This window comes from Corvus moneduloides, chromosome 20, assembly GCF_009650955.1.
Source record: "Corvus moneduloides isolate bCorMon1 chromosome 20, bCorMon1.pri, whole genome shotgun sequence".
NCBI lineage: Eukaryota > Metazoa > Chordata > Aves > Passeriformes > Corvidae > Corvus > Corvus moneduloides.
In genome coordinates this window covers 5,313,819-5,320,662 of record NC_045495.1, presented here as the reverse complement: position 1 = coordinate 5,320,662, position 6,844 = coordinate 5,313,819, and the positions used below count along the sequence as shown (strand labels likewise).

At 47.6% G+C, this 6,844-nt stretch overlaps 1 protein-coding gene across 1 annotated transcript in view; it reads left to right on the top strand.

The window, feature by feature from the left end:
• The first annotated feature begins 94 nt into the window (after positions 1–94).
• The window catches only part of TPST1 (tyrosylprotein sulfotransferase 1), a 33,771-nt gene continuing 27,021 nt past the window's right edge, over positions 95–6,844 (top strand). Inside the window, exon 1 of the transcript XR_004243993.1 lies at positions 95–2,942. The gene's annotated coding sequence lies outside the window, so the exon portion shown is untranslated. The remainder of the gene's footprint in view (positions 2,943–6,844) is intronic.

Genomic DNA, 6,844 nt, shown 5'->3' with positions numbered 1-6,844 from the left:
ATTTAAAGATCATTTATCTTACATTAAATGCCTTCCAAGGCTGGAGACTAAAAGTACATTTAGACTGGGTTTGTTTAGTGTTGGAGGGGGAAGTCCTTGATGGTTTTGTGATACATCAATATATATATTTTTCTCTGTGAATGGGAAAGGAAACAAGAGAGATCAGTGGATCATAGCATGGAAAGACATGCAATTAATTTGAAAATTAGCATTTTTATTCACAGCAGCCACTGATGTTGTTTGCCAGGCTGCAGCCTTGGGCTGCAAGTGTTTCCATTTTGATCTGCCCTTTCCTGAAATGAAGTTATTGAAATTTGTTCTGAGCATATAAAAAGCAGATGGAACCAGACTGTAAATATCTGTAGCCAACAAGAACAACTCAACAGCGCCCTGAAGTTGGATGTTCCATCTTGGGAATTGGTTTGTTGCTGGGATGGATTTTTGCCAGCATCTCTGTTGTTGTGGGGGTATTGTGGATGCAAGAACTCCCTCACTTGCTGGATTGAACCTTTTTATCAGTATCAGTTCCAGATGTTAACAGCTGTTAGCCCTGTGCAACGGCATGGATGGCTTGTAAACAATAATTCCCCTAAAAATCCAATGCTGAACAACATTTTGACAACAATTTGAAAGGCTCTGGGCTTGTGGCATGTGCACCACATCAAGAAATGAATTGTAAACCTGCTGCCTGTAAATTCAGGTGAGGATTTGCTCTGAGGACAGGTTTGAGTTGTGTTGTTTGATCTTTTCTATGTCAGAACCCCCAGATCAGAAATGATTTATGGAGTGCAAATATCACCTTGCCGATGTGACACCATTTCCCAGGGTCCTGAGTATCATACCGACGATCTGCCAGTCTCCCAGGGCTGCTTTTTGTATCCTTAATTAACAATTAACAGGAGATTAACAGGAGATGGACCCTCCTAATTATTCTTGTGGAACAGAGAAGGTGGCACCGAGTGGCTCTTTGGGTGCAAGAAAGGTAAATGTGTGCTCTGAGAAGAAACTGAATATTTAAGAAGTGGATATTACTTTTAATTTTCTCATTCCTTATCTCTCCCTCATTTTTTTTCTCTGTTGTCTGTGTTTGGCTCTGCTTTTGTGCTGAGAAAGGGGAAGGAGCTGCCAGAATTCCTGATCTGATGCTTCAAAACACCTGGACTTTCTCTTCCCATAAATCCAAATTTTTTGAGTTTAGCAGACCCTGCTGGGGGAGTTTTATTAGAAGAAGCTTTGTTTTATGGGAGGAGAAGGAGCTGCTGCTCCTACCTGGCTGTGCTCTGGTGCTGGGCAAGGGGCATGGAACCAGATAACACAGGGAATTTTGGGGAAGATCCAGGAGCAGCTTTGGTGGAGCTCAGGGCTGTGTGTGAGCCTGTGCCCACCACTGAGTGCAGAATGGGATGAGCAGGGAGCAAAATTAATGAGGTTTGTGTTTGTGTGGGTGTTCCTTAGCTAAAGGTGAGCAGGCTGAGGGAGGAAAAGCAAACGCACAGAATTTAGAGCTTTGGGGTCTTTTTAGAAGCAGATTGTCTTCAAACAGCACCGAAGTTAGACGTGGAAATTGCTCACACCATTCACTGGGCACCTGGTATCCCTTATCCCATGGGAAAAGTGGGATAGCACTCACCTTCCTGGCGTTTATTCCCCATCCCAGGCAGCTCCACACCAGCCTCACCAGCTGCAGTGTTAAATTTCCATCCCCTCTATGATTTGCTGGTTTTTTAATACTCTTCAAACCCATCTGCATTTTCCCTTTTGTGCTGTTCCTGGATTTCCTTACACAAAGCCCTGGCTCGGGGGTGCAGCAGCCGGGAGGGAGGGAAAAGGAAGGACTGGAAACACCCACACAAAACCTGATGGGATCCAGCTCTTCCTCCCAGCAGGTTTGCTCCTTCATCACCCAGAAACCTCCCCAAAAGCTGCTGCTTCCCACTGCCCACGCTGGGGATGGAAATGGGCTAATCCAGGCCAATTTAAACATTGTCCCTTTTCCTCTGCAGCACCCTGGCCCCAGGCGTGGCCTCAGCAGGAATTTGCCTCTTTCCCATCCCCGTGGGCTGCTCCAAGTGGGACAGGACCCCTTGGCCTGTGTCACCACCTCAGGTGAGACCCCAGCAGCTGAAGCCACGGTGGCTTAAGCCACTGGAAGTGGCCCCAAATCCTCCTCATGCTCCCAAAAGCTGCTGGAGGGTGTCCATGTGTAACCCATCCCTGTTTGCTGGGATTGTCACCCTTGGAAACCACCAGGTTTGGTGGGATGAGATGGAATGTGCAGGTTTTCACCCCAAAACCTGTGACTGACTCTCCAAATGCTGCTTCTTCAGCATTCAACCTCCAAAGGCTGCTTCTTCCTCTTTGGGTTTTGAGCTTTTCCCAGCCTTTTCCACTGCTCTGGAGCTGAAATCTTCCCTCCAGTGCCAGCTGAGCTGGTTGGAGCAGGCCAGGAGCAGAGGCTCCAAGGAAAACCATAATATTTTGGGAGCAGTGGTGAGGCAGGGAGAGTCGGAAGGAGCCTTTTGAAAAAAATTCGAAGGTTTTTTTTTTTGCCAGGGCCTCAGCAGAGCCCAGGAGTTAATCATTCAAATATGCTTATGTGTAACTAATCTCTGCAGGACAATGAGCTGAGGAATTATTTAATGCAATTGAAATGGAGCAGAGTGGTTGCTATAAAAAGGGTGTCCCGAGCCAATGGGAGCCAGCAGGATCCTATAAAAGCGGGTGGGGAAGAAAAAGCAGCTGGTGGGAAGAGATCACCAAAGTCCCCATGCGTGTCCTGAGCTGCCTCTGCTTGGGCAGAGATCCTCCTGAGCTGCTGGAAATCAGGCTGAGCCCTTCTCCAAGCACTGCTGATCCCTGTGGGGTCAGTGCATGCCGTGGCAAGGGCGGCATCTGCCCGGAATTGCCTGGTGGAGCCTAAAACGATGAAATCCAGCAGAGCTGTGAGTTGGGGTCGGATTTTGGGGGGACTGGGGTGCTCTTCCAGGAGCTGGGTGGGATTCATGGAAGTGGAAGCCCACGTGGGGCTGCATTTTGGGAGCTGTGAGGGTGTTCAGCAACGTTATCCCGTGGGGTTTCCATGGAGCAGGCGCTGCTGCTGGGGCCTTGCAGTGGGAGTAGAAAGGTGGGGAAAGGGATGGCGATGGATTTTAGTGGATTTAGGGATTATATCAGCTGAGCTGACCCCAATGACTATCTCAGGTCCTGTCCTTGGCTCCCAGCCTTCTCCCCAGCAGGTTTTGGCTTTATCCCTGATGTTTGGAGCCTCACAGGATCCATGTTCCGGGTGCTCAGCACTGGCCATGGTTGGGAGGAGAAAATTCCTCCAGGAGCTTTCTGCCAGCCTTCAAATCCCCCAAAGAGGTGTTAAGTGCAGCTATTTCCAGCTCCAGGGCACAGACATTTATTCCTGCCCTGATGCCACTGCCAATCCTTAGAAAAGCAGGAAATCCCAACATCTCCTGGCATCACATTCCCCCTGGTACTCTTTTTTTCTCCAGGCTTTCAGTTTAATAATATTTTCTCTGTCTCTTTTTGTGACTTTTCTGCCTTTTGTCTCATTTGAAGCCACAAACAGATGATTTGCACCAACTCCCCCATGAAATCAGCTTTCAGCCCCCTTTTTTTTCCTCCTTGCATATCAGCAGATGGGTGTGAGGAGTTTTGGATGGGATCATCCCTGCCTCGGCCAGCTGCTCTCCCATCCACAAAACGACGAGCACAGCCTGTTTCCTGTTAAGTCCTGCTGGTTGCATTGGTTTACATTGTTTGTCTCGTGTTTTACAGCTTCCAGGCTGATGTTGCATTAAAGCTGGCTGGAGTCGAGGCAAGAAATCAGATGCAGGCACTGGCAGGGTTCCCCAAATGCATTCGTGAGGGTTGATCCCACACTCACATTTCCTTACTCACTGCAGGAGCTGGGTCCTGGCCGAGGTTCCAAAAGGTGCTTTTGGGACAATTTGGGAGTTTTAATTGCAGGGCAGGGGGTGGAGGGGCTGTGCCTGCTCCTCCTCCAGCCACAGTTTGGTGGCTCCTGAGTTTTTCTCTTGACCCCTGAGCTTTGTTTTCAGTTTCTCTTCTTTCGTGTCCTGTTGAGGAAGGGAGTGAGGGAGGCTGAGTGGGCCCCAACCACAGGCTGGGGCAGAAATTTCTATTTTTATTTTTATATCCGTATCTATTTTTATGTGTGTGAGTGCTTATAGAATAGGATATAGAATCATGGAATAGATCAAGTTTAAAGGGGTCCCTAAGGATCATCAAGTCCTATTCCCTGCTCCTCACCCCCACCTAAAGCTAAACCATGTCACTAAGAGCATCAGCCACATGCTCCTTGAACTCTGAGGAGCTCCCTTCCCCGAGGAGCCTCTTCCAGAGCATTTTATCTGGATATTATGGATATGAAAATGTATTTTAGGCAAAGCAGGATGAGTCTCTCACGTCCTTGCACAGATAAAGAGGACAGGGCTGATTTGGGGTGGCACGCCCAGATCCCCCGTGGTTTGGTGGTGTTGTCCTTGCTGGATGCATCCACAAAAAAAACCCCCAAAACACTAAATCCAACTGATTTCCATCCATCCCAGGTTAGCCAGAGGCAGCCTGAAGGGCAAGGCAGGGATTTGTGCCCAAAGGAACCAAAACTAGTTGGAATCCAAAGCTCTGATCTAAGGGCAAAAGCTCCTTGCTGGCTACAGGAGTGCAGAAAGGTTTTTATGTGCCTTTATGAGCATCAGCAGTTGTTGGCTGGGGAGTTCTGCCCTTTCTGGGCCAATTCTGGCAGGGAAAGTCTGATTTTCTTCCTTAGGAAAACAAGAAATTGAATATTCCTGTAAAGACTGAATGCAAGGGAATGGGCAGAATTTAATAACGGGGGATTCAGCAACCAAATCCAGCAGGTTCCCATGGGAATAGGTCAAAGGGAATGAACTGTAAATATCTGCTTGTGTGGGGATATTTGGAAATGCTGGAGAAGGTGTTAGAACTGGGATGGGCTGAGCAATTCCTGATTTTGCCATTTCTGTGCTTTTTCCCTCCTCTGGAGAATTGCTGCTCTCGTGTTTTGATTTAAAAGTGCTCTTTCAGGAGGGTAAATTCATTATTTACCTCTGCTGGGGCAATTTTGGGTTTCTTAAGGAAAAAAAGGGATTTCTTTCTTTGCATAAAGGGGCAGAGCTTCAACAGATTATTTCTTTGGTGCATTTTATCCTTCTCTGTGGTGCTTTTTTAATTTGACATCTGTTTTTTGGTTGAGGGAGACGTTATCCAGTGGTTGGGGATGGGGAGGAAAGAGGTCTGGATTTGTATTTTATCTTCAATGAATTAATACGAATTACTTAGAGGTTTTTGTTGGTTTGGTTTTTTTTGGGTTTTTTTTTTTTTTTTTTTTGGGAGTGAAGGTTTCTCCCCTTGAATCTCACCATTCCCAAACTGAGGTGCTTCCTGAGGTTTCAGTGAGGGTGAGGGCTGTCCCTCCCTGGAGCAAACCCAGCAGCAGCTCAGGGGAAGCATTAAATGCTCGGGTCATGTTCCAAAAGGCCACAAAGGGAATTTTCCCCCCAAATTTTCCCCCAAAAGGGAAAATAAATGATCAGTGGAATCCAAACAAGAGCTCTGGAAAAGGCACCACTCTCCAGCTTCTCCCAGATTTTGGCCTGGGGGCTTCACCCCTTTCACTCGAAACCTGAAGGTACCAACTTGGGAATTACAAAAATGCATCCAAACCAGAGTTTTCCAAGCAGCATCCTGGGCTGAGCTGTTCATCCACTGCAAACTGGGAAAACCCTGCCAGGATGGGGTCTTGGATCCACCAAATGAGCCTGTCCCCAAAAGCTGTGGGATTTTGTTATTTTTTTAGGGAATCACAGCACCCTCCTCATCTGCCCCCAAACTCCAGTGCCTGAACTGAGGCTTTGTGACAGGTCCCTGGCAGCCCCTGTGGAGGGAGAATTTGAGTTTAATTCAGTTCCTTGTAGCTGGCAAATCGAGCTCAGCCCTGCAGGAGGCACGGATTGATGAAAATCCATCTGGAACAAGGAACCACAGTGGAGATAGGATTGAAATTCTGCCTTGTCTCATCTTTAATTGTGCGAATTTTAACTCCCCTCAGAAGAACCTCACAGAAAAGGGCTGCACCACCCCATCAGCAGCATTGATGGTCTCCCTTCAGAGCTTTGATCCTGTGTCTTTGGCAGTGGGGGTTTTTTATTTTATTTTTTAGGTGCTGGGAGTTGTGAGGTGCTGTCACTTCCTTGTGCCGTTTTCCAGGCACAGGCGAGATCATTCCTTGGTGATCTCTTTATAAACGAGCTCATGGATGTTTACCTCATTAAGAGGCCAATGTGCTAAAGCTTTACAAACTCAGGCCTTGATCCTGCCAATCACTGGGAATTTTCAGCCATTTTAACCTCAAGAAATAAGAAATAAGACAAGAAATAAGAAGTATCTTATCCCTCTTCTCTTAAAGGTCAGCCGAGAGCATCGCTCACCACTCAAAGCCTTCAGCAGGAGACTTCATAAAAACTCCAGCTTAGCCAGTCTCTCTGATACTGATCTGGGGCTTTTTTAGGTTGGTTTTTTTTTCAGGAAAACGTAAAGAAGGGGAAGGAATTAGGCAATGGGCTGTTCTGGGATGTCCCCGTGCTGGAGATGAGCTCCGCTCCTGCACACGTCCTCGTGCCACATCAGCAGCTGTCTGCAAGCCAAGGACATGGGGAGATGCCTATGGCTGGAAAAACAGCTCCTTCTGTGTTTTTTGGACTGCCAACCAGCTGGAAAAACCCAGCGATCTGCACCTCCAGGGGCTCCTGCAGCTGGGGGGAAAAGTCCTCCTGTGAAATAAATCCGTGTG